The sequence below is a fragment of the Triticum urartu genome, chromosome 5A (assembly GCF_056163025.1).
Source record: "Triticum urartu cultivar PI428250 chromosome 5A, HENAU_Tu73, whole genome shotgun sequence".
Taxonomy (NCBI): domain Eukaryota; kingdom Viridiplantae; phylum Streptophyta; class Magnoliopsida; order Poales; family Poaceae; genus Triticum; species Triticum urartu.
The window spans coordinates 640064588-640074045 of NC_141877.1; the positions used below are offsets into that span (position 1 = coordinate 640064588).

Consider the following 9458-nt stretch of genomic DNA (forward strand, 5'->3'; position numbering starts at 1 on the left):
TGGAGGTAATGCGGGCTACCAAACACGCCCTTAGCAGTGTCTTTTTTGACTCGGTGAAAGTGGCAATTCTTTTTGTTAACACAGTGCAAACGCAAGATATATATATATATATATATATATATATATATATATATATATATATATATATATATATATATATATATATAGACACACACCACACACACACACGCATATATTCACCTCTATGAACGTACGCACGTATACCCTTCCCTATGAGCACCTTCAAGGGACCGAGCCGGTAAATCATCTTGAGATTTTACGAAGTCACTGTAGACGCCTCGTAGTCGACGGAAACGTCTCGTTCCACTGAAGGCGTATCGCCGGAAATCCTGAAATAAATCAGGATAAATGCAAAAATCAAGACTTGAACCTTGATGGATCGGGGATATTATTTTCCACCTAACCATCCAATCACATATTGGTTCGCAAAAGTTGCTATTTTTTTTGCATGTTTCATCACAAATTCAGTTCCTGGTTGTGACATACACTTTAAAAAAAAACATTTTGTCACATACACTTGACAAGATCAATGGAGACTTGGAGAGCAACCCTTTTCTACTGCTCACCGGCATCCTTTGCTGCGCCCTTGTGTACATAGTAGTAGGACAGCCATCCCCGAAATTTCTATGAACTATCGATGAAATGATACGCTTCTAACACTATCTTGACGAAAAAAATAATGAATGAATTTGTCTGATCGGTCAACGTTGCGTGCTGAAGCAAAAATCTGCACCGGTGATGTGAGCGTCGAGGGCCGGCAACGAGGCCGACCTCCACCCGTCACAAGGAGGCACCCTGCGCGCCGGATGCTGCACGCCCCCGCCCCCCTTCTCGGCCCTCGGCGACGCCGGCGCGCTCCGGGGATCGTCGGACCGCGCCCCGGCATTGTGGAGCAGGTGCACCGGCGACGAGCCTTGACTCATCTGCGCCCTCAGCATGTCCGCGTCCCGGGCCTTCTTCTCCTTGGCCACCTTTCGCCAGTTGGTGAGCGCCTTGGTCGTCTGCTCGTTGAAGACGCTTCTCTTCATGTGTGAGCCCATCTGCGTGACGAGCGCGTAGAGCGGGAAGGTGATGTAGCTGCACATGATCTGGGCGGCCACCCCCAGCACCACCTTGGCGATGCTCACTCCCATTTTCTGATGGTAGCATTTCTTCAAGTCAGGCGTGGCCTGCTGTACATACAACAGAACTCTGTCAGTGCAGTTCATCAGCAGCACTTGGTGCCTTGCATCCATGACTGAAGTGGCAAGTATACGTACGTACCACTGTCCACACGAAATGTGCCATCTGAAACGCGTTCTGGAAGAGTGTGAGGTGTATGAGGAAGAGGACCCATTCGGGGCGGTCGAACCAGAAGTACTTGTTGCTGGGCTCGACGGCGGGAGCCCCCTTGACGACGCTCTCCCGGTCCTGGATCTCCTGGGCCATCTCCATATGATCACCATCTCCAGCTTGGTCCCGACCCACAACAGGATCTGGTGATGTTACACACGACACAAGACAGCAAATGACATGTTAATTAAGTTTGGAGTTGCATCTCAGTTGCCCGGGTGGCTATTCCATTGGAGGAAGAAATTCTAGGAGTACATACCACGAGAGGAACCACAGACATCCAGATAAGAGTGCCGATCCCTGCGAGAAGATGACGGTGGTGGTTACGAGACAAATTCACAAATTATGGAGAGAAACCGAGGAGAAAGCGAGCAGGACAGGATGAAAGCCGGTACCGTGGAAATCAAGGAAGAGTATGAGGACCGCCACGAACCAGAGCTTGAGACTGCGACAAGAGGGCAAATGTGTCAAGAACTCAAGATCAGTATGAGACGTAGCGGCAATTGTATATCAATTTTTTGTGCAAAGGACTCACTCATATTGTAGTTGTAGCAATCATGAGATGAGATACGTGCATTAGCGAAGAGAAAGGAATACCTGATGCCGACGACGACCTTGAAGTCGTCCTCCAGCGACCTCTTGATGTACTTGTGGAAGTCGAACCTGCTCTTCTGCGAGAGATGCGCGTTGATGAAGCCCTGGCGCAGCGTCAGGTAGTCCACCTTGGTGACCGACCCGAAGAACTGCCTGAAGAAGGCCACCACCCATCTGACGCCGGGGGTGCTGGACAGGCCCAGGTGCCGCCTCACGAACGTCGTCTGGTGCGTGAACCGGCACCGCGAGGGATCTGCGAGGGATTCAATCGGTTCAACAACATATCTGCTCACTGCGACGATCGTGTACGTTTCAGTAAGAAAATGCAGAGTAGATAGATCCTGACCATTGGCGAACTGATACTCCAGCGAGGCGGTCTCCGACTCCCACTTCTTCCATTGCTTCATCTGCAGAGCACAGACTAGGATCAGTGCCAGCTTTGCAGTGGAAACCAAGGATTACGTACAATACCCCACTTCTTCTTCTGAGGATGTGGGAGAGGTGATCCCTACACCTCCCCTTGTATCTGAAGAAGTTAAGAGATTTAGCCCGAGGAACTTGCAGAATATGGAAGGAAGAATGCAAACGAAGGCTGTGGCCATTTCCAAAAAGAGAAATCTGAAAGGTAATTTAGCAAATCATAACTCTTTTGATGCTTTATCTAATCATGAGCTCATGATTCGTGCTGTTAAAATGGGGGTAGTTTTTCCTGACAATAATTTCTCTAATGTGGATATCATTAGAGAACTTGAAATAATAAGGGGGGAAAACTTTAAAAAAGAGGAGGAAAAGAAAAATATGAGGAATGAAGAAGAGGTGATGTATATCACCAATGGAAAAGGGGAAACAACTCCTCTTAGTACTGAATGGGGAAATGGAGATGAGGACATGGAAGAACAATTTACCATGGTCCGGTCTAGGAAAAAGAAAAATCCTAAAGTTCAAATAGCTGTATTCAGACCCACTACTAGAAGTCAAAAAAATCTTGCTGAGAAAAAACAAGCTGGCAGCCCTGTTCATAATACCAGGGCCACCAGAGGGGGGAGAAAAGGGAAAAGATATAAATGATAGGTCAATTTTGGAATTGCAGGGGGGCAGGAAAAAAAGGGATGAAAACCTGCCTATCTCATATATTAGAGACCATTCCCTTGATTTTATTTGTTTGCAAGAAACTTTAAAGAAGAATTTTCTGGAGAGTTATTTCAGGAAACTTGACCCTTATAGTTTGTTTGAGTGGGATTGGATCCCCTCAATTGGTAAGGCTGGGGGTATACTATGTGGTGCTCAAAAAGAAAAATTTGAAGTAGTTGCTTGGAGGAAAGACAGATTTATTCTGCAGGTATCTCTTTATGATATCATTATGAAAAAAATTGGACATTTTGTACAGTGTATGAAGCGGCTCATGAGTGTGAAAAGAGTGATTTCCTTAGTGAACTGGAGGATTTTTGCTGCCACATTCAAACCCCCCTGTTGATTGGAGGTGACTTCAATATTCTTAGGCATAGTGGGGAGAAAAATAAAAGATGGCACCGTTCGGTGCACTCTGATCTGTTTAATTCAATCATCAACACTATGTGTTTGAATGAGATTCATATGAGTGGAGGAGCCTACCCTTGGTCTAATAATCAAGCGCATCCCACCTTGGAGAAACTGGATCGTGTGCTTATGAGCAACGATTGGGAAGACATGTTTCCTCTTGTTAACATGAAAAAGCTCATTAGGGAGGTCTCTGACCACAATGCTCTCCTTTTGTACTTTGATAATCATGTTATTAGAGCTCCACAAAAGAGAGAGTTTAGATTTGAGCTGAGTTGGTTAAAATCTGAGGAGTTTGTTCCTCTAGTTAACAAGATTTGGAACCAAAAAGTGAATGCTACCGATCCTATTGATATCTTGAATATCAAACTGAAAAGACTTAAGAATTCTTTCAAAGGCTGGGGATCAAACAAGTTTGGTCATGAGAAGAAAAGGAAGCAGGAGATTAGAGACGAACTTGTTTTATTGAAAAACTAGAAGAGGATGGTAATATTGACCATGAAATATTTGGTAGGAAAACTGATCTCCTAGTGGAGCTGAATGAAATCCTTATTAATGAGGAGCTTTTTTTGTTGCAACAGTCTAAAGAGAGATGGTTGCTTGGGAGGGACCGAAACACGGCTTATTATCAAAAAATAGCCAATGGGAATAAACGAAAAAAATACTATTCATTCTCTTAATGTTGGGGATGCGGTGATTGAAGGGACTGAGAAGCTCCTGGAGCATGCTACTGACTTTTATAAAAGTCTTTTTGGGCCAGTCCAGGGGAACATGTTTCATCTTGACCCTGATATTTGGGGAGAAGAAGAGAAGCTCGATGAGCTAGATAATGAGATCCTTAACAGGCCGTTCACGGAAGAGGAAGTGAGAAAAGCCTTGTTTTCCATGAAAAGCAATAGGGCTCTGGGCCCGGACAATATACCTGCTGAATTCTACCAGCATTGTTGGGATATAGTTAAAGAGGACATTATGAAGCTGTTCACTGCCTTTCATGCAGGAGAGCTCGACGTTAGTAGATTGAACTATGGTATCATAACTTTGTTACCAAAAATCAATGGGGCTAACAAAATCCAGCAGTTTAGACCCATCTGTTTGTTGAGATGTCCTTACAAATTGATCACTAAGGTGCTCGATAATAGAGTGGTACCTTTTGCTGACAAGTTATTCAGTAGACATCAGAATGCATTTATTAAGCATAGAAATATCATGGATGGGGTACTGTCTTTGCATGAGATTTTACATCACACTTCCATAAAAAAAAGAGTAGGCATCGTTCTTAAGCTTCATTTCGAGAAAGCATATGACAAGGTGAATTGAGACTTTCTGTTGGAATGTCTCGAGATGAGAGGGTTCGGTACCACTTGGTGTAAGTGGATCAAAAGTGTCCTGACTGGTGGCACTGTCAGTGTTAAGTTGAATAATGTTATGGGGCCTTATTTCAAAAGTTTTAAGGGGGTCAGACAAGGAGATCCTGTGTCGCCATTCCTCTTCAACATAGCAGTTGAGTGCTTGTCTAAGATGGTGTTATCAGCACAAAAAAAAATCTAATTGTTGGGCTGGCGCCAGATCTTATTGAAAATGGTGTGGCCATTCTGCAATATGTAGATGATACGGTCTTATGTATTGATCATGACCTAGATAGGGCTGTGGATATGAAATTGTTACTATACATCTTTGAGCTCATGTCTGGGCTCAAGATCAATTTCCAAAAAAGTGAAATCCTATGTGTGTGTGTGTGTGGGGGGGGGGGGGGGCGATGATGATACTCTTAAAGCATATGCTGATGTGTTTGATTGCCAAATAGGGCACTTTCCCATGAAATATCTGGGAGTGCCAGTGACCTTTTCCTCCTTGCGAGCTGCTGATTGGGATTTTCTGGAATCCAGATACATCCAAAAATGTGACTCTGGATTGGGGGGAAATGCCTCCTCCGGAGGACGCCTGACATTACTAAATGCTAACATCTCTAGCATTGCATTTTATTATATGGTCATGTTTCTTTTATCCAAAACTATACTTGCTAGGATTGACAAGTGTAGAAGGAGATTTTTCTGGCACGTGACCCAGAATAAAAAATGATATTATCTTGTCAAGTGGACTAGAATATGCAGATCTAAAAAAAAAGAGGGCTGGGTGTAAAATATTTACACAAACAGAACCTCAGTTTACTTACTAAATGGTGGTGGAAATTGGAAACTAAATCCGGCCTGTGGCAAGATATTGTGAAAGTGAACTATTTTAATAGGGCCACAGTGGCTAGTATTAAAATGAAAAGCAATGATTCTCCATGCTGGAAGGCCATTATGAAGGTGAAATATCTATATATGGCAGGGAGAAGAGTGGTTATACAATCTGGTGATGTTGCTAGGCTGTGGATTGACCCCATTGGGAACAACACCCCTCTGGCGGAACAATTTCCTCGTTTATTCTCCATCTGTAACTTTCCTGAGTGCACAGTGGCCCAGTGCCTAAATGCTGATCCCTTCTCTTTCTTTAGAAGGAGATTGAACAGTGAGCTCAGTGCTCAATGGGTGAATGTGAGTAAAATGGCTAGAGAGGCTTGTGTCTCAGAGGCCTCCGATGTGATTAGATGGGGCATGGGAGGGAAATCCTCTTTTACTACTAAATCAGTTTACTCTTTCCTGGAAAGGAACATTGCTGGATGCGATTATAGATGGATCTGGAATGCCAGAATACCTCTTAAGATTCAAATATTTTTGTGGCAGCTGTTTCAAGATGCTGCCCTAACGAGAGATGTGATGAAGCATCGAGGGTGGAAGGGAAATCCTAAATGTTCTTTTTGTGGTGGGCGAGAGACTGCTCAACACTTATTCTTTACATGTCCTGTTGCCAGGGTGACCTGAAGGACGGTGGCATGCATGTTTGGTACTGCCCTGTGTCCCCGATAACATTTGGCAAGCTTATGCATGGTGCTATACGTTCTTCCCTGGTGGGGAAAATTTTTATACAGCAGGGATTGCTGTTGTATGCTGGGCGATATGGTCTTGTCGTAATAGAGCTACCTTTGAATTCAAACCGCTTACAAACCCGTTTGAATGTAATTTTTCTGCGTGTGCCTTAATGTGCTACTGGGCAGGACTGCTGAGGCAAGATGAAGCGGCTGCCATGAGGGGCGGGGCAGAGATGCTGAAGGAGAACGCGTCGATGATGATGAGAATCTGCGCGGCGAACCAAGATGAGGCGGCATGCTGATCTGCTGGAGATGCTGCTCCATGGTTCAAATAGTTGCTTGAGTTACTTCCCCCCTTACGTAGGATTGAACTATGCTGCTCTGCTGTGTGCGAGCTTTATGTCTTGTGTTCTTTTGGGGTTTTAGACCTTGGATGCTAGCTACTGTGATTAGGTGTTGTCGGGTTTTTGCCCCGCAGTGAGTAATCTCGATGGCGAGTGCTCACAGTGGGTTTCCCAGCGATGCGTTGGACTCGCTTCCCCTTTTCTCCTTCTCTTTGGACTGCTGTATTTCCGTTATGTTGCAGTAATGGAAAGGGGTAATGCCCGGTTCAAAAAAAATGATTACGTACTGACAAACAGCTTAAGCATGCTCACTTTCAGACGGCTTAGGGCCATGGTGACCACGCTGTACAAGACGTGGAAGACGGCGAGCACGAAGATGAATATGTGCAGCTGGTGCATGCTCCCGGCTGACATCAGCGCCACCTTTCCCAGCAAACACCGATCAAGTCTGTCAAGCTAAGCCAAGAAGCTAGAGAAGAAATTCAGGTCGTCGATCGTTCATGTTCATGCTCGCTCACCTGTTTGGCGCAGACGTCCTCTCCGGCCGGGGCAGCCAGGAACCGGCGGTGGGTGTCGCCTTGGAGCCAGAGGAGCCTCCGGCGGCTGCCCTTGGCATCGTCGCCAGCGTAATCAGCTTCGGGCAGCTTGCACGGGAGCATCTTGCTGCCGGCCTCCACGGAGATGCATATCTTGGAGATGGGGTCCTGCGCCACGGTGAGGAGCAGGGATATGAAGCCCACCAGCATGAGCTCCGCCTTCATCTTCTCCAGCGCCTCCCCCATGGCCTTCTTGTGCCGCTTGTGGAACCACTGCGCGCACGCACGCCAGCAATGAGCAAGTACACGAAATCATCAGAGGGCAGCTTAAAAAAAATGAGCAAGTAGACAATGTCATAAAAAATGCACAGCAATGAGTAGTTCCGGACGTACGTGGCCGAGGTTGTGGAGGGCGTGCTCCATGGCGACCGAGACGAGTATCATGACGGCGCAAACGAGCGCCACCGCCCACGTCGGCGTGTCCGGCAGCTCCCGCCCTCCCGCCGGCCCCGCCATTGGCCCGCCGCTCAAACGACCACCTCGATCGATCGACGAGACACGCGCACAAATAAGTACCAGTCGTCTCGTCTGGACGAAGGAGCTATCTACGTGCCGGGCCGGAGCAAGCAACGCAAAATGAATGGAAGGAAAAAACACACGCTACGCTACGCTCTCGGTTGCGTGAATGGCGGACTGAAGTGCGGTCTGTGTGGCCGGACCGGTGAGAGCAAGCCGGGCTTTTATGGATGAGCGGGCGAAGTCTCCGTCAACGGCGGCGGGGTGGCAGGCAGCCGCGCTGCGGTTTCGCCGACGGCGACGAGTGGTCCATCTCCATGCATGGCGAGCCCGTGGTGCCGCACCAGACTCTACTACTACTAGTAGTACCGGAGTATGCATGGACGTGACCGCAGTTCTGTTGCCATCCGGCACGTCGATGCCCCGCGGGTACTGACGGTTTAATTGTCGGGACCGGGACGGGACCGGCCAGGAAAGTCAGGGGAGTGCGAGACCGCCGCCGGCTTCACGGTGGTTTCGGAGAGGTAAACACGTGCGTGCAGTGCAGCGAGGGGCAGCCACACACACACGGGGCCTTGAGAGCATCAACACCCGAACTTTGCAAAATCGACCCCACACGACGACATGAGAGCATCCACATCCGGACTTTACAAAATCGACCACTCAAACGCCCACCCATGCAACGTGAAGATAAAATTACGTAGATCATCACACGCACTATGAAACGGAGCTAGATATGCACATTCTGATCACTAAAAAATCACAGATGGATCTAAAAAAGATACTCGAAGTTTACATAATCCACACGCGTCAGACAGGTTCTAGCTAGAGACATAAATAACTAGAAATTAACAAGAAAGACGACAGAGATTCATCACTTCCTCGCCGGTCTTTTCCCCTTCCGGTCGTCGGCAGTTGGTGGAGGAGAGCGAGTGAGGTAGGGTTTCGAGCACGAAGACAGATTCAAGTTTTTTGTGAGGCAGTGATGGGGTCGATGATGGGCCGGACCTATCAGACGGACACGCCCGGACGAGTCCGGGCATCCCCATATCCGTCCTACATTTGGAGCGGATACAAGGGGCGCCGGACAGCCCGAGCGTTTGAGGCCGGTCCGAGACGCCCGGCTCGGTCGAATTTTTGTGACCGGTCCGCCCGCCCAGACGTTTGGAACGGGTTTGGGCCGCCCGGTTGTAGATGCTCCGATATAGCACATGGGCGGGGAAAATACAAAACACCAATAACTTCTTTGTAAATAGCATGTCAATATACATACCGCGGACCTGACAACTTAGGTACAAAACACTGCGGTAATTTGACCTGGCGGAAAAAAGTTGTTGAAAACATACCCCTGTAACTTCTGTGTAAATACCATGGTAATATATGCACCGCGGACGTGATAACTTTAGGTACAAACACCACGACAACTTTGACCCCGGTTAATAAGTTGTTGAAAACACGCACCCCGTAATTCTTGTACAAGTATCATGGTAATATAAGCATCGCAGACCTGATAACATAGCTGCAAACACCACGGTAACTTAGGCCCGGATAAAATGTTATTGAAACATACCACAGTTACTTATATGTAAATAGCATGATAATATATGCATCACAGATCTGATAACTTAGGTACAAATACCACGATAACTTTAGCCCAAAGGAAAGAAG

The 9458-nt window shown here is 47.0% G+C and overlaps 1 pseudogene across 1 annotated transcript; it reads right to left on the reverse strand.

Moving 5' to 3' along the window:
- Positions 1–575: 575 nt before the first annotated feature.
- LOC125555672 (MLO protein homolog 1-like) lies at positions 576–8038 on the reverse strand (annotated as a pseudogene). Its single transcript, XR_015603672.1, has 9 exons — positions 7668–8038; positions 7257–7547; positions 7051–7194; positions 2294–2354; positions 1951–2200; positions 1749–1798; positions 1613–1653; positions 1285–1496; positions 576–1190 (listed from the first exon to the last, which is right to left on the reverse strand). The product of XR_015603672.1 is annotated as an MLO protein homolog 1-like (transcript).
- Between the last annotated feature and the right edge of the window lie 1420 nt (positions 8039–9458).